The sequence below is a fragment of the Phyllobates terribilis genome, unplaced genomic scaffold (genome assembly GCF_046119375.1).
Source record: "Phyllobates terribilis strain yellow unplaced genomic scaffold, ASM4611937v1 Scaffold_3__8_contigs__length_932513732, whole genome shotgun sequence".
Classification (NCBI taxonomy): Eukaryota; Metazoa; Chordata; class Amphibia; order Anura; family Dendrobatidae; genus Phyllobates; species Phyllobates terribilis.
Window position 1 is genome coordinate 691,839,607 of NW_027362763.1, and position 18,647 is coordinate 691,858,253.

General features: G+C 42.7%; 1 long non-coding RNA gene across 2 annotated transcripts; it reads left to right on the forward strand.

Moving 5' to 3' along the window:
* The first annotated feature begins 628 nt into the window (after positions 1-628).
* LOC141257403 (uncharacterized) lies at positions 629-10,997 on the forward strand. 2 transcript variants are annotated; one of them, XR_012318062.1, is made up of 4 exons: positions 629-892; positions 1,321-1,433; positions 9,203-9,459; positions 10,429-10,997. It is a non-coding gene; the product is annotated as an uncharacterized lncRNA (long non-coding RNA). The 2 variants fall into 2 exon arrangements; XR_012318061.1 differs by having other exon boundaries at positions 9,203-10,997.
* Positions 10,998-18,647: the final 7,650 nt, after the last annotated feature.

Below are 18,647 nucleotides of genomic sequence, written 5' to 3' on the forward strand. Positions count from 1 at the left end.
GAGTGTGCAAAGCAGTCATCAAAGCAAAAGGTGGCTACTTTGAAGAACCTAGAATATAAGACATATTTTCAGTTGTTTCACACTTTTTTGTTAAGTATATAATTCCACATGTGTTAATTCATAGTTTTGATGCCTTCAGTGTGAATGTACAATTTTCATAGTCATGAAAATACAGAAAAATCTTTAAATGAGAAGGTGTGTCCAAACTTTTGGTCTGTACTGTATGTATGTATCTATAACATAATTTAAAATTTCCCTTGCTTGACAGATTTTTAATAACATAGCATTATTGGCATAATTATGTGTTTCGGCTGTGACCTGCATACCATAAGAGGAACATCCTGGTTTCAGGAAAGTGTGTAATACCCATGCAGGTACACTAGGGGGCTCCATTGTCCCATTCCTGCTACGTGCAGCTTTGTGCATTGCCAGTGACCTGAGAATAGGATGCAGCAGGCGGTGCACACAGTGTTCAGCATCGCTGCAGATGGCAGAGTCACTGCTGGGATAGTTGAATTGTGAATAAAAAATGTATTTATGCTCCAAAAAAATCTATAAAGAGAATATAAAATGAGGCATAAGCAGGATTGAAGCCTAATATAATCTGGCGTGCAGCAATTTAATGATGACGCGGGCAACACCAACACGGGGGCAGTGAAGGAGCAATGCTTCTACCCATTCAGGTCCCTAATTTTGTCCATGGATGGGAGGGGACAATGTATTCAGCATAAATTATCTGTACAGTGTGCAACGGGCTGGGTGGTGGAACCACTGTGCCGTGATCCGAGGAGACCCCAGAGGGGCGTATCTAGGTACCTAACCACGTCCGACCTCAGCTGCATGGTGGCTGACAACAACGCGATCCGAGGAGAGACGATGGAGGTGGAACCAGGTGCTAGTCCGGGACTGACCTGTGGTGGATGGCAGCTGACCCCCAAGGGACAGGAGGCAGGAGCGGCCGGGAATGGTAGACTGGCACGACACAGGCAGGATGGTGCTGGCGGGCAGTTAGAAAGGCAGGTTGGCATGGCAGATGGGCAAGCAGGCTAGCATGGCATATGGATGAGCAGGCTGGCACGGCTGACAGGCAGGGTGGCACGGCAGATGGATGAGCAGGCTGACACAGCTGGCGGGCAGGCAGACTGGCACGGCTGACGGGCAGGCAGGCTGGCACGGCTGACGGACAGGAAGGCATTGCTGACAGGCAGGTATACTGGATACAAGCAGTATATTAATGGTGGGGTACATATCTGTATTCAGGGGCGCAGTGTGGGGGAGACACAAGTATATATACAATATATGTGACCTTGTTATTTTTAGGGCTGTACTGATCATCGTGACAAGATGAGTCGTGGCTGGGAGATGTCTACATGAAGGTCTGACCAGATGGAGAAGAAGCAGCAGAAACTGACTGATCAGACGAGACGTCAGCGGTAAGTGCCTGGATGTAAATATTATTCTGTATCCGCACTGTGTGACTTGGAGTGATAATGTTATCTGTAAAATCCCTTAGGCTGCATTCTCACATTTGTGTGAAACATCCGTGTGCTGCCAGAATTTTTTATCGCATGGTCCACAGACTCGTAGAGTTTTATAGATCCATTCACAAATCCATGAAAATCACGGATCTGAGAATGAGATCTGTGAGGGTCAGAGAATGTCCTGTTCTGATCTGATTTTGAGGATTAGAATAAGACATGCTCAATGCATCTGTAAAAGCGGGCAGCACACCGACACTGCACACAGATGCAGGAATGTAGCCATATTATGTATAGCATACTCAGAATATAGTGTACTCACTTATTATGTATAGCGCCGTCCTTAGTTATATAGTTTCACCTTTTTTTATGTATAACACCCTCCCTTATTACGTATCATCCTCTCTAGCTCTAAGGGGTCACAGTTGGGGGATCATACTGTGTTGGGGTTACCATACTTTGCCCTGGGAGTTGAGGTGGGGTACAGTAGGGACATTATACTGCGAATGTGGAGGAATTCACCATGGAGGTATCATACTGTGTATGGGGGACACTTTTGTTGGCATGACACTTTATGGGGCAATGAAAGAGGGATCTAGGACTACAGCAGGATGAAAATTACTATGTAACGGAAGGAAAGTTGTAAGATCTGCTCGTGTGACCACGACAATTATTTACATTTTTTTTTTGGGGGGGGGGGGGTCCAATTAGAACTTCTGCTATGAGGCCCCAAGATTCCTATGTACACCCGTTAGGAAACATGCGAACAACGTTGCATAGGCACCTCCCCTCAGGTGGAGGTGTCTTAAATAAGAAGTGTCTCCCAGCCATTGGCTGGAAACATTTTAGGACGGTGTGCGCTATCCCTTTAAGAGGACGGGACCGTGCGCCCCCTAAGCACAATGCCTGGGGATCTGTGTGCAGTGGGCACAACCCGAACAGCTGTGGGACCGGAAGAGGAAGGAGGCGAGCGTGCAGGATGGGGCCCGCAGTGGTGAGTGAGTCTATGTCAGGGAGGAAGGCAGGAGGCAGAGTCGCTGGTGCTACAGTACCCCCCCTTTACGCCCCCTCTTTTTCAAGCCTGCAAGAAATCTCTCCAGGAGGGGAGGGGCATGAATGTTCTCCCTGGGTTCCCAGGACCTCTCCTCAGGACCAAACCCCTTCCAATGTACAAGAAAAAAGGTTTCTCTTCTTACCCTCTTGGTAGCCAAAATGTTCTCTACCTCGAAAATGTCCTCCGAACTGACAGGAGCAGGAGTGGAACCATGATCACTGAAAAAAGGACTGAGGACAACAGGCTTGAGGAGAGACACATGAAAAGAATTAGGAATCCGTAAAGAGGTCAGGAGTCTGAGCTTGTAGGCTACTGGATAGATCTGCTGCAGAACCTCAAATGGACAGGTGAAAAGAGGACCCAGTTTATAGGATGTACCTTGAGATGGACATATTTAGATGACAGCCAGACCATGTACCTCGGACGACACAGTGACAGATCCAGACGTCTCTTGTCTGCATGCCTTTTTATTCGTTCTGAGGATTTCAATAATGTAGACTTGGTGTCCTCCCAGTTCTTCGCAAACCCCTCAACAAGGGACTCAGCAGCAGGAATATTGGAGGTAGTAGAAACAGAACGGAATATTGGGATGTTGCTCGTAAACCACAAAAAATGGAGATTTGCCAGAGGATTCACTCACATGGTTATTGTATGAGTACTTCACCGGACCTCCAATCCAAGACTGGTTCATTATTTTTGCAACCAGGGCAGGCCCAGAAGCAGAGGGTGAGACAGATCTGACAGCACATAGAGAGAGATCTTCTCCAAATGCAACATTCCAATTTGAAGTTCCACCGGTTCAGTAACAAATAGGATGGTCTCAGAAAGAGGCTTACCATCCACCAAAGAAACTGCCAACGGATCCGGAAGATGTTGAATCAGAATCTGGAACCGCTCCACAATGGCCTGTTGGATGAGATTACCTGTGGAGACTAGATAGGCAGACTCGATAAAATGGGTGCTGCCACAGGATACGGACACTGATAGTGTCAACGATGGAGAGGAATGATTCTTGCCCAGGGTAACCTCTCCAACAGGCCCTAGGCTCTGGCATTTCCCAGTCTCTCAGGGCAGGAGTGGATGGCATGCTCAGAACTGCCATAATAAAAACAGCGTCCCTCTGCTCGACGGTGGTGCTTGACATCTTCACCTGGTCTACTTGCATGGATACAGGAGGGGACGCCAGAGCTGAGGCTTACCGTAAGACTGATCTTTGGAAAGTGGGAGCCAGGCGCAAAGGTCTTCTCTCATGATTCCAACTCCCTGGAACGCTCCTAAAACCTGATGTCTATCCGTGTTGCAAGAGGCACCAGGTCGTCCAGAGAGGTGGTTATTTCCCAACCAGCCAGCTCGTCTTTGATTCGCCTAGAAAGGCCCGCCCAGAAGGTTGCCACCAGAGCCTCATTATTCCAGGCGAGTTCAGATGAGAGGATACGGAAACTGACAGGCCCACTGAGGTTTCCCTGGCGCAATCGAAGGAGAGAAGATGCTGCTGAGGACGCACGGCCAGGCTCATCGAAAACCTTCTGGAAGGCCTCTAGGAAGGACTGGAGGTTCGACACAAGAGGGTCCCCTCTCTCTCATAGGGGGTTGACCCATGCCAGAGCTTCACCGGTGAGATGGGACATGATGAAGGCCACTTTGGCACAGTCTGAAACAAACTGATGGGCCCTGTGTCATATCAACTTACATGTATTGATTACTTCTTACGAACACACCAAATGTTATGGAGCTAGTTTCTTTGTTGATTGTTACCATGGAGACACATTGGTCTAAAAAAGGGCTGTATACACTAAATGGTAGGAGCCCAGCATCAAAAATAAAATTACTGTTACCTCCAGTTGCCGGCAGCATGAGCAAGACCAGCTGAATGTTGTGTTGCCCTCCGAGTCTACCACACCGCACCTTTTAAGATACGGACATCTCCAGGGATTTTTTTTTTACTTAAATGACTGTATTTTAGCCTAAAAATTATTTTAGCAATTAGGTATCATTAACAATTTTCCACCATTCGGCTTTCACGGCATCTTTGTTACTCTAAACATTGCTGGATGCAGAATGAGGTAACTGAGATCCAACAGTGAGCTTCTTCCTGAGTGTGTGTATCTCTCTTATCTGTCTTTTCTCTGAACGTCTCTGTGCTGATTTATGACCATGCAAAAGTTGACTTTAATTTTGATGTGGAAATAAATCAGCCCAGAAAAGGACAGATAAAAGAGTTACACACTCCCATCAGAATGAGCTCACTGTCGGAAGCTCAGTTAGCTCATTCTGCAGGAGAAGTGTGGCACCCCAGGGGTCTGGTTTCCACAGTGACAGCGATGTTATGTCTGAGAGCAGGTGGGAGGTCTCTTGGTCAGGAATCCTATGCATGCCACACCTCCTGCCCAGTCCTGGGAGGGGAAGGACTTCCCCTATATAAACCTGGGGCTGAGGCAGGGTTAGAGAGTTCAGAGGGAGAGTTCAGCCAGGAGGGCTGACAGGGAGCTGCGGCTCCGGCTGGGCCCAGCTCCTGGGCCATGCCCGAAGTAGAGACAGAGAAGAGAAGCAGCTATGGGAAGAAACATCAGGAGCTCTGTGGGAGCAGTGTTACAAGGAGTCAGGGGCTGGCAGCTGCAGAGCTCGCCCTGACTGAGAAGATTTCTTACCGGACCCGGAGTCCGAGGCTGTGGGGACTAACTCCTACCCAGCAGCAGAATCCGTCAGGCAGGGGATTGCAGGTCCTCTGGCCCAGAAACCCGAAGGCACGGTCACACGCGTGGGACCAGCACCGCCATCGTGGAGCGGAAGCCATTAGAAGGCCCCGAGTCACCGGCCATACGGGTGAGCACCACACGGTACACTCAGGGACGTGGGCTACTTATACCCGCCTCTAGCAAGGTAGCCAGAAGAGTACAGTCAGTTTGGGAGGCCTACAACTCCGCCTGGCCAGGGGAGATCCCATCTGCTCAAGGACTGACCAGGCCCCAATCGCTAGCCAGTACTCCGGGAGGGTCTATCTTTGTCACCAGTAAAGACCCTGAACTACACCGTACCGTCTCCGAGTGGTTCCTGCTACCCCCATCGTCCACGTCGGCTGCCCTGAGGCCATACCCCTCCCGTTGGGGGTTATGCTATCACGCTGCACAATCCTACCACCGGCCTCAGCGGTCTGCCCTGCAGCAGCAGCTCCTTAGCTGTACTCAACGGGTGGCGTAGTCGTCCAACATCTACCGCTGATACAGCGCCACTTAGTCTGACTCCCTGGGCACGGACCGGATCACTGCCACGAGACTACAACCCTCAAGAGATCCGGCTCCGGGTAAGCTCCCGCGTGCGCAACGCAGCGCGACACAGGCCCAGGGGCGCGTCAGAAGCAAAGATCCCGTAAAAGTCAAAAGGTGCAAAATTTTTAATGATACCCAATCGCAAAAATTATTTTTAGGCCAAGATACATGAATTTAAGTAAAAAAAATAAATGGTGTCCATATTCTTTAAGTTGTCAGAGACTAAGCATTGATGGCTGCACACCTAAGATAGCTGGATTCCTGTCGACCCTTCACAAATCAGAGATTGCAAAGATCAAGTGGCGAGTAGAAAAGTATTCAGAGGCATCGGAGATAAAAGACTCATCATCAATGAATAACAAATCCGACCACCTCTCCTCTGACACCCAGGCCTCTGTTCTCAGTACAGATGTAGGACCTTACAGTGGGATCCACATGTCTATAAATGTATTAGATGGGAATACCCCTTTAAGGAGACTAGGCCTCATTTATCAAAACTATCTAAAGGAAAAACTGGTCTTTGTTGCCCATAGCAACCAATCACAACACAACTTTTATTTTGTAAACAGCTCCAGTAAAATGAAAGCTGTGCTGTGATTGGCTGCTATGGGCAGCAAAGATGTCTTTTTTCTTATTTTTTTTAGATGGTTGATAAAAATCTTCCCCGTTTTATTGAGATGTAAGAAATTGAGTAAAATTAGGGGATATGTGTACACGACGTCCTTTATAGGTGGTCGAAACAAATTAGGTTTTCAAGTGTTTTTTTTTCTAAATGTTTTTTGGGGCGATGTTTTCTAGGGCTTTTTTTGTAAATGTTTTTAGGGGCAGTGTTTTCTAGGGAGTTTTTTGTAAATGTGTTTTGGGGCGGTGTTTTCTATGCCTGTTTTTGTAAATTTGTTTTGGGCGGCATTTTTTAGGGCTTTTCTAGGGTTTATTTTTGTAAATGTTTCTTGGGGAGGCGTTTTCTAGGACTTTTTTGTAAATGTATTTTAGGTCGGCATTTTTTAGAGCTTTTTTGTAAATGTGTTTTGGGGAGGCATTTTCTAGGGCTTTTTTTGTAAATGTTTCTTAGGGTGTCGTTTTCTAGAGCTTTTTGTAAATGTGTTTTGGGGCGGTGTTTTCTAGGGCGTTTTTTGTAAATGTGTTTTGGGGCGGCGTTTCCTAGGACGTTTTTGGTAAATGTGTTTTGGGGCGGTGTTTCCTAGGGCTTTTTCTGTAAATGTTTTTTGGGATGGCGTTTTTTAGGACTTTTTTTGTAAATGTGTTTTGGGGCAGCATTTCCTATTGGCTTTTTTTGTAAATGTTTGTTGGGGCGGCGTTTTTTTAGGGCTTTTTTGTAAATGTTTTTAGGGATGGTGTTTTCTAGGGCTTTTTGTAAATGTTTTTAGGGGCAGTGTTTTCTTGGACTTTTTTGGAAATGTGTTTTTTGGGGCGACGTTTTCTAGGTCTTTTTTTAAAATGTTTTTTCGGGCCATGTTTTTTCGGGCTTTTTTTGTAAATGTTTTTAGGGGCAGCGTTTTCTAGGGCTTTTTTTGTAAATGTTTTAAGGGGTGATTTTTTTTAGGGCTTCTTTTGTAAATCTTTTTTGGGGCGGCGATTCCTAGGGCTTTTTTAAAAAAATATTTTTAGGGGCGGCATTTTCTACAGCTTTTTTTGTAAATGTTTCTTGGGGCGTCGTTTTCTAGGACTTTTTTTGTAAATGTGTCTTGGGGCGGCGTTTTCTAGAGCTTTTCTGTAAATGTGCTTTGGGCCGGAGTTTTCTAGGGCTTTTTTGTAAATGTTTTTGGGGCGGCGTTTTCTAGGGCTTTTTTTGTAAATATTTTTAGGGGTGATTTTTTTTTATAGGACTTTTTTTGTAAATCTTTTTTGGGGTGTTGTTTCCTAGAGCTTTTTCTTAAATGTTTTTTGGGGGACTTTATTTTAGGGATTTTTTTTGTAAATCTTTTTTGGGGCGGCGTTTCCTAGGGCTTTTTTTGTAAATGTGTTTTGTGACGGCGTTTTCTAGGGCTTTTTTTGTAAATGTGTTTTGGGGTGGCGGTTTTTAGAGCTTTTTTGTAAATATTTTTAGGCGCAGTATTTTCTAGGTCTTTTATTGTAAGTGTTTTTGGGGCGGCGTTTTTTAGGGCTTTTTTGTAAATGTCTTAAGGGGCGGTGTTTTCTAAGGCTTTTCTGTAAACGTTTTTTGAAGCGGTGTTTTCGAGGGCTTTTTTGTAAATGTTTTTCAGGGTGACGTCTTCTATGACTTTTTGTAAATGTTTTTTGGGGCGGCGTTTTCTAGGACTTTTTTGTAAATGTTTTTAGGGGCAGGGTTTTCTAGGGCATTTTTTGTAAATGTGTTTTGGGACTGAGTTTTCTAAGGCATTTTTTGTAAATGTATTTTGGGGTGATGTTTTCTAGGGCTTTTTTTGTAAATTTGTTTTGGGGCAGCATTTCCTAGGGCTTTTTTTGTAAATGTGTTTTGGGGCAGCGTTTTCTAGGGCTTTTTTGTAAATGTTTTTCAGAGTGACGTTTTCTAAGGCTTTTTGTAAATGTTTTTAGTGGTAGGGTTTTCTAGGGCGTTTTTTGTAAATGTGTTTTGGGTTGGCGTTTTCTAGGGCTTTTTTATAAATATTTTTTGTGGGATGTTTTTTAAGGGCTCTTTTTGTAAATCTTTTTTGGAGTGGCATTTTCTGGGACTTTTCATGTAAATACTTTTTGGGGTGGCGTTTTCTAGAACATTTTTTTTTGGGGGGAGGGAATAATTTGAGCGATTTTTTGCAGCTCATTGCATTCTTTGGATATTTATTCATTTCTCTCAACAAGAGTTTTTGAGGCATTTTATTCATTGCTTGATAGATTTAAGAAAAACAGGAAAAATGGGGGAAAAAAAAACAGCTTAAAAAAATGTTAACAGTAAGACTACAAAAAAAAAACCCAAAACCTACAAAATGCCACATAGGAGAAGCCATTCCTGAAGCAGCATCCGCTTTAAAAAAAAAAAAAAAAGCAACACAGTGTTAACATATCCTGAAAATCCTGTAGTCTGTGACGGGTCCTCAGCCCTGGAGGAGTTAATAAAACTTGTCTGTTCTCACATATTTCCAGAAATAACTAAAATACTGACAAGGAAAGTCTTAAGTTCTGTCAGGCCTCAATGGTACCAGATCCACTCCACCTCAAAAAATTAATTCTTGCCAGTTTAACCCTTTCATAGATCAAATGTCTCAATAAGACGCGGCGCCCTCCTCGCTCCCTTTACTCAGTTAATGACGGTGACACGGTTCAATATGATTTCCATGAAGTTGACGATGACGGCGGCATTAAGTCGAGTTAATCATTCTTGCATGGATTACCTCTATCATCCGCCTGCCATCTCCACCGGAGTACAAACCTCCAGTAATTACTTCTCCCTCTTTGCTCCGCAGCTTTCATCGAGGACACATCCCTGGCGTACAACAATTTCATGTATTCACCCGGCCTAATCTATTATCCTCAGCGCTCGCACATCATCCTCGCTGCGCGGCACCAGAACAAAGCTCATTACCTGGACATGTTTAACTTATTAAGGATCTCGAAAGAAGCTTCTCTTTAAAGTTCAAAATGACAATGAAGAAGAAGAGGAAGATGGAGACAGTTTACGATCAATAGAAAATGACTGTCACGATGAATGTCAAACATGCAGGTATTAAAGGGATGGGTGTAACTTTAAGCTTTTTACAGAGGAATATTAACCTCTTTATACGCCTTACAGTAATAGTATGTTCTGGCTCCTGGACATACTACATCAAAATTTTGGTGAAGGCATTAGGCCCTGGACCACCTGGGTCTCATGCTGTCCCCACAGTGGCCCCATCTGTGGCGATCCTGTTGCTGATTCGCAGCACAAGGAAGGATCAAGTCTGATTGCAGCGTTCACGGTTCCGCAACCAATTTTCATTTTTTCAGTCGTATTTTTGCTCCTCTTCTAAGAACCATAACTTTTTTTTTTATCCTTCGAAAACCATACGGGTGGTTTATTTTCGTAGGAGGAGCTGGAGTTTTGAATGAGACTATCCATTTGATCATATAATGTACTGAAAATTGAAGGGGGAGGAGTGAGCTGAAATGGTTAAAAAAAAGTAACTCTGACTTTAGTTTTTGGGTTTTAATTTTACGGCGTTCATTGTGTGGTAAAAATCATCAGGTGACATGATTCGCGAAAGCAAACCAGTATAAAAAAATTTTTTAAGAGATAAGAAAATATAATTGATTTCTGTTGCTGTTTTCCAAGATCTGTACATTTTTAAATGTATTTTTGTCAATGGCTCGGTTTGAGGGCTTGCTTTCTGTGAGGCGAGTTGTACTTTGGGACAATTTCACGGTAGATACAATATTTCTTGTGCTTGACACCAGGATGCTCGGTCATCAGGAGTCCTGCTGTCAAAGTGCACTTTTTAGAGCAAATGGAAGGGTTTTTGATGGGGTGTTGAAGAGGTCTGAAGGGTCATGGCAGTGTGGAAAAATATTTTGTCACTAGCCTCCAAAAAAAAGGAAATTCTTCATATATATTGCTCCACAGATTTTCCCTCATTAGTGAAGATTTCAGGGGCCAAAGTGACCGCGATCACTGAGACCACTTAATTTATTGTTTTTTTGTTTTTTTTTTTACAAGGGATCTTGCTTGGACCATCCCTTTAAGACTGAATATATACAGTCATGGCCGAAAGTGTTGACACCCTTGATATTGTTCCAGACATTGAAGTATTTATCCCAGAAAATTATTGCAATTATACATTGTCTGAGGACAATGACCCCAAAGATACTTCAAGAAGCCCCCAGAAATGGATGGAAACAAAGAGCTGGAGAGTTCTGAAGTGTCAGCAATGAGTCTGGATTTAAATCCCATTGATCACCTGTGGAGAGATCTTACAATTGCTGTTGGGAGAAGACGCCTTCATATATGAGAGACCTGGAGCAGTTTGCTGAAGAAGAGTGGTCTGAAATTCCAGTTGAGAGGTGTAAGAAGCTTGTTGATGATTATAGGAAGCGATTGATTGCAGATTTTTATTCCAAAGGGTCTGCAACCAAATATTAAGTTAAGGGTGCCAACAATTTCGTCCAGACCCATTTTTGGGGTTTTGTGTGAAATTATGTGAAATTATGTCCGATGTACCGTTTTTTTCTCTGTTTCTTTGTGTTGTTTCAATACACACAAAGGAAATAAACATGTGTATAACCAAACGTATGATTGTAATAATTTTCTGGGAGAAATACTTCATTTTCTGGAACAGTTTCAAGGGAATCAAGTGAAACAGTTATTTGTATAGAGACTCGTGTTAAATATAAAAGAGCAAATGATAAGCAATCATTTAAAAGAAAAAACAATGGGAGGGAAAAATAGAAAACCTTAAATCTCGCTGTGACACTGCTATTGGCACCCTTTACATTAATTTAGTATGGAAACACATTTTGACTCGCCTGTGGTAAATCACAAAAGAGATTCACCTGTGATTAATTATCGGTGCCCATGTGACGTGAATTAGCCAATGAATGATGACTTCAGTGTTTTAAAAAGCCACATGGTAGGCCCTGTTCATTTGTCACAATGGTGAAGAGAAATTTGATGTCTGAGGACTAGTGATGAGCGAGCACTAAAATGCTCAGGTACTCGTTGCTCGGGTCGAGCACATGGAATACTCGGGTGCTCGACCCGAGCAACGAGCCCAATGTAAGTCTATGGGAAACTCGAGCATTTTTTTCACCCTGGCGGTCTGCAGAGGGCCTAAAAATTGCCCAAATCGACGGGAACAGTGCTCAATGACATGGGACCAGCATGGGGAAGACCCTTGGAAGCATTTCTGACTCCCAGATCACTGCTGTCAACAACGTTGTCAGAGGTATTTCGTCACTTTTACGGACTCACAATAAAACATACATAAACAAATCCAAAATGGATTTTCCTGGGAAATATGTTAAGGAGCATCCTTTCCAGGGTAATGACTTGTATATAAGGCAAAATAAATAACCAAAAACAAAAATACTCCTCCACACCTTGGGCTATGTTCACCTGTTGCGTTTTTGATGCATTTTTGCACTTTTGAATTGCTTTCAACCAAGACAAATGCATTCACCAGGAAATGTCATTTTAACATTTTACAACCTTATCTGGCCATGTGGTGTGTGAAACATCATCAGACACATGCATACAATGCTGAAAAGACACGGGAACAGCGTGGGGAAGACCCCTGGAAGCATCTCTGACTCCCAGGTCACTGCCTAAAAGTGTGCCCATCATAAGTGATCCTTGGTGCATGCAAAGATGCCTTCCGCCACGCACCTGTCTTTGCAGACTTGCAACAATCACCGTCCATGTCCTTGTCCCAGTGCAGCGTTCAGTGGTCCCCACCCCATTCCTTGGAATGCAAGGGCAAGTATTCAGCCAGCCACCCACCCACAGTCTTCAGCAGCATTGTGTGGTTTGACTCCTAAGCATATTAGCTTCAGCACTGCCTGTTGCCATTTGGCCGAGGCAGTGCTGCAATGCTTCCAGCTTGCGACTGATGTGGTCATTTCGGAGATGGATGCTGAGGAGGAGGTGCAGGATCTGTAGAATGTGGGGGCAACCCTGATGATTGACCCAGGGCCCGCAATCCTCGGCGTCGGGAGGATGTGTTCCGTCCCAAGGTCCGACTGAGTCCCGGCTTCCACTATGTTAACCCAGTGTGCCGTGAGCGAGCTGTACTGTCCCTGACCACAAGCACTTGTCCACATGTCAGTGGTTAGGTGGACTTTCCCGGTAACTGCATTGTTGAGGGCACGGCTAATGTTGTGGGACACGTGCTTATGTAATGCAGGGACGGCACACCGGGAGAAATAGTGGTGGCTGGGGACCGAGTACTGAGGGACGGCGGCCGCCATCAGGTTGTGGAAAGCTTCCGTCTCCACGAGCCTAAAAGGCAACATTTCAAGCGCAAGCATTCGCGAAATGTTTGAATTTAGTATTGTGGCTTGTGGGGCGTTAGCTGCATATTTGCGCTTGCGTTACAAGGTCTGGGGTAGGGACAACTGAACGCTGTGCTGGGACAAGGACGTGCTTGCTGATGGTGCTACTTGAGAGTGTTCAACGATAGGTGCAGGGCGGTAGACATCTTGGCATGCGCCATGGACAGGGAATTGGCGTGCACGCACAACAGCGGAACAAGCAGTGGTGTCACCCGCAGACACTGTTGCTGGACTAGGGTTCGGCCCACTTAGTCGGTTGCTTTGCTGCCTATGTGCCTGATCATGCTGGTGGTGGTCAGGCTGGTAGTTTTGCTACCCCTGCTGATGCTGGCCTGGCAGGTGTTGCAAATGACCTTTTTGGGGTTATCGGCAGAGTCTTTAAAAAACAACCAGACTCGGGAAGACCTAACAGTTGTACTGGCAACTTCCATCATGTTGATGTACGGGGAACGGTTGCCCGCCTTCTGTCTGCGGTCACCACACTGTTTGTTCTTGCCCGTTGTGGTGCTACGCCTCGCTCTGCATGTCACCTTGCCAGGTTGGGTCAGTGACTTCATCGTCCACCACATCATCTTCCACTTCTGCACCCTGGTCCTCCTCCTGACTTTCTGGCAATTGTGTCATATCATCATCCTCCTCTTGGGACAGTTTCCCACCGTCATCTTCGTGTGACTGTGGCTGCTCAAATATTTGGGCATGCGATCTCCTCTTGCCTCGCTTCAAGTGGACTGGGTGAGAAGCCCGAATCTATAAATGGAAAAGTGAACAGTTCTTCAGAGTGTCCAAGTGTGGGATCAGTTGTCTCTGGGCACTCGGCATGGTAAGGAGGTAGGAGGATCAGGGTGAGGAATATGCGGTCCAGACTCACGGCTACTGAGACTTGACCGTGTGGAAAACAGGGTGGTGGTGGTGGTGGTGGCTAAGTGACTGGAAGCATTATCTGCTATCCAACCAATAACCTTTTCACACTGCTCTGTGTTCAATAGTGGTATTCTGTGGTCCCCTATTAATTGGGACAGGAAGGTTGAGCAAGAAGATATGGGTGTTTGTTGTGGCACAATTTCAGCTTGCCCACGGCCTCGGCCTCGTCCTCTGCATGCACCATCACCATCACGTCCACTTCCCCGTCCCTTGCCTCGCGCCTTGCCCATTTTAAATGAGGACAATATTTTCCACGTTCACTACAAATGGCTGGATTTGAACCGCAGTGATATGTGATACGTGGGACGGAAAACCACAGTTTTAAATAGCTGGCCTGTAGGTTACTATTTTTCACAGCGACCTGGTGTCAATAACTTCACTGACACACTGCAACAAAATTTAAATGGAGGCCAATATTTTCCACGTTCACTACAAATTTCTGGATTTTTATCGCTGTAATATGGAAAGAGTCTGGCTGTATTCTGCTGTGGCAACAAGCAAATGGAGCAGAACAACGGTGTTCTCTGGATTGCTTTTTAACCAAATAATCAGGATTTAGATTAAAAAAATAAGTATCCCTGGCCCCTGATACCTGGGGCTATTTGTAGAAATATCTGTAACAGAAGCAGCAGACAGAACTGGAATGGAGCCTCTTGTGCTGTATTATACACTGCAGTCTGCTACATACACTGCCTGCCTGCGATATATATAAATATATGTATATATATATATATATATATATATATATATATACTGTTGTGGAATACGTAGACTAACAGGATGTTCAATGGACCCTCTTGTGCTGTATCATGCACTGCAATCTGCCTGCCTAATTCCAGCTATCACCATGGATTATATGTCAAACATCCAAAGACCTGAAGGCCAGCCTGCAACAGTCTGGGGTCATGGTTTCAATAAGTACCACACTAAACCAATCAGAGCTTTATGGGTAAAGGAAGAAACCATTGCTGAAGAAAAGACATAAAAAGGAATGACTGATCTTTGCCAAAGAGTACCTTGATAAACCCCAAACCTTCTTGGAAAATGTTGTGTGGACAGATGAAACAAAAATAAAGCTTTTTGGCGATGTTTTACAGTTTGTTTACAGATGGCGCAATGAAGCTTATAAGGAAAATAACACCTTACCAACAGTTAAGTATGCTGGAGGATCTATAATACTTTTGGGTTGCTTTGCTGATTCTGGTACTGGAGGCCTTGACCGTCACAGGAATCATGAAATCAGAGAATTATCAAGAGATTTTAGAGCAAAATGTCCTACCGAGTATAACAAATCTTGGTTTAAATTGAAGATCATGGGTCCTCCAGCAAGGCAATGACCCAAAGCACACATCCAAAAGTACACAGGAATGGTTGAAAAAGAAAAATGGATGTTTTAAAATGGTTAAACACCAAAGCATGAAAAGTTCAGTAGGACCTAATTAAGTTCAAACAACAAAAGAAAGAAAAAGGACTAAAATTATATAAAACATATAGCAGACAAAAATAGAGGGCTCTGTGGGCTTATTTTGTCATTTGTTTGAACAGATACAGGTTGGATCCCATTAATGTTCATCATATCTGTTGGCATCTAAATCTATACGTATACACTATTTTCTATCTTTTGCACTGTATTTATTGTGTCTATAAATTGGGATAGGGTGTTAATAGGGATATAAGGGACACCGACGTTGAGCGGGGGCGCCACGCAGTACAAATTAGGGTGCCAATATCGGCTGCCAGGAAGGGAGAGAAAGAAGGGACATAAAGGGACAGCATAGGTCAGTGCATACTACCTCTTGGGTGATGTGAGACCAACCTCATTGTACTCCAATACCCTATGATATTTTTGTCTGTTATATGTTTTATAGAAGTTCTAGTCCTTTATGCTTTAAGAATAAGTGGTAATAATAATTAGTGGTATAATATCTTTCTTTCATTTGTTTGTACTGTTTTAAAATGGCCAGCAATGAATCCTGACCTCAATCCCATTGAAAATCTTTGGGGTGAGCTGAAATCTGCCATTGGGACAAACAACCCTGCAAACATTCAAGAGCTTGAACAAACTGCAAAGGAAGAATGGGAGAAAATTCCAGCTGAGAAGTGCAAGAAGCTTATAGATGGCTACAAGAAACATTTGGAGGCTGTCATCAATGCCAATGGGTGTGCAATCAAGTGTTAATTAGGGGTGCCTTTATTGCTGTACATGCTGTTTCTTCTTTGAAATTTCAACATGGAAGTTGAAAAACATTGTTTTATTGTTGTATTACTTTGGACCAATAATTAAAAAATCCTGAGGACATAACTTTGATACATTTCCATTTATTTCTGAAGATATTGTACAGTCTATGAAAAAAATTATGGGGGTGCCAATAATGGTGAGCAACACTATATAGACACAATGTGAGGAGGTAGTCTGGTGGTCTGACTCACAGAAAGACCACTAATTCCGTAATGAATGAACGAAGTGCTCCAGCAAGTATCATGGCTGATGCTTCGGATCTCACCGATGACACATTATTGGCCTATTTTAGGAGTACGCTATCAATGTATATTTCTGGAACCCCCTTTAAGGCCCTCCTACATCCCTCGTTGACTGATTATAAGGATTTCGGGAGAAACAAAGTATGCATGGAGAATCGCCTAGGATGTGTTGGGAAGCGGAGGCTGCTTTGTATGCAACATGTTCATTCCCTATGAACTTCAAGTCTGTCCAAGACCACAGGGCACTGAAGTAAATAAACCATCAGCAGAAACACAAGTAATCATACTTGTCACACCGCGCCTGCAGCTGCAATCACTGCCGTACGCACCCGACGTAGAGGGAATGAGTGACAGTCACTGTGGCCGCGGCTGCCAGACAATGCTACAATCTGATAACACATACATGCAGTGATTACACCATTGTCACAAAGGACAGGGAACAACAAAAGTCATAGCAAGTCAGACAAATGAGTAAAAACAAATTAACTGCATATCAAAAGATGAGCAAAAATCTCATAGTAGAATAAAACAGATAATACATGGGGGGAGTTAAAAAAAATGTGACCCCAGAATTTCCAGAACTGTACGGTAGAAAAGATTAAATAAGTACACATTGTAGCAATACTGTCAATTATAGTACTTGCAAGAATATATCAACTATAATATTGCACCCTATGTACAATGTACTATTATAATACTGCCCCCTATGTACAAGAATGTAACTACTATAATATTGCCCCTATGTACAAGAATATAACTACTATAATACTGCTCCTATGTACAGGAATATAACTACTATAATACTGCTCCTATGTCCAAGAATATAACTACTATAATACTGCTCCCTATGTACAAGAATATAACTACTATAATACTGCCCCCTATGTGCAAGAATATATCTACTATAATACTGCTCAATATGTACAAGAATATAACCACTATAATACTGTCCCTATGTACAAGAATATAACTACTATAATACTGCCCCCTATGTGCAAGAATATATCTACTATAATACAGCTCCTTTTGTACAAGAATATATCTACTATAATACTGCTCCCTATGTACAAGAATATAACTACTATAATACTGTCCCTATGTACAAGAATATAACTACTATAATACTGCCCATATGTACAAGAATATAACTGCTATAATACTGCCTCCTATGTACAAAAATATAACTACTATAATACTGTCCCTATGTACAAGAATATAACTACTATAATACTGTCCCTATGTACAAGAATATATCTACTATAATACTGTTCCTATGTACAAGAATATAACTACTATAATACTGTCCCTATGTACAAGAATATATCTACTATAATACTGCTCCTATGTACAAGAATATAACTACTATAATACTGCTCCTATGTTCAAGAATATAACTACTATAATACTGCTCCCTATGTACAAGAATATAACTACTATAATACTGCCCCATATGTGCAAGAATATATCTACTATAATACTGTCCCTATGTACAAGAATATAACTACTATAATACTGTCCCTATGTACAAGAATATAACTATTATAATACTGTCCCTATGTACAGGAATATAACTACTATAATACTGTCCCTATGTACAAGAATATATCTACTATAATACTGTTCCTACGTACAAGAATATAACTACTATAATACTGTCCCTATGTACAAGAATATAACTACTATAATACTGCCCCCTATGTGCAAGAATATATCTACTATAATACTGCTCCCTATGTACAAGAATATAACCACTATAATACTGTCCCTATGTACAAGAATATAACTACTATAATACTGCCCCCTATGTGCAAGAATATATCTACTATAATACAGCTCCTTTTGTACAAGAATATATCTACTATAATACTGCTCCCTATGTACAAGAATATAACTACTATAATACTGTCCCTATGTACAAGAATATAACTACTATAATACTGCCCATATGTACAAGAATATAACTGCTATAATACTGCCTCCTATGTACAAAAATATAACTACTATAATACTGTCCCTATGTACAAGAATATAACTATTATAATACTGTCCCTATGTACAAGAATATAACTACTATAATACTGTCCCTATGTACAAGAATATATCTACTATAATACTGTTCCTATGTACAAGAATATAACTACTATAATACTGTCCCTATGTACAAGAATATATCTACTATAATACTGCTCCTATGTACAAGAATATAACTACTATAATACTGCTCTTATGTTCAAGAATATAACTACTATAATACTGCTCCCTATGTACAAGAATATAACTACTATAATACTGCCCCATATGTGCAAGAATATATCTACTATAATACTGTCCCTATGTACAAGAATATAACTACTATAATACTGTCCCTATGTACAAGAATATAACTATTATAATACTGTCCCTATGTACAGGAATATAACTACTATAATACTGTCCCTATGTACAAGAATATATCTACTATAATACTGTTCCTACGTACAAGAATAT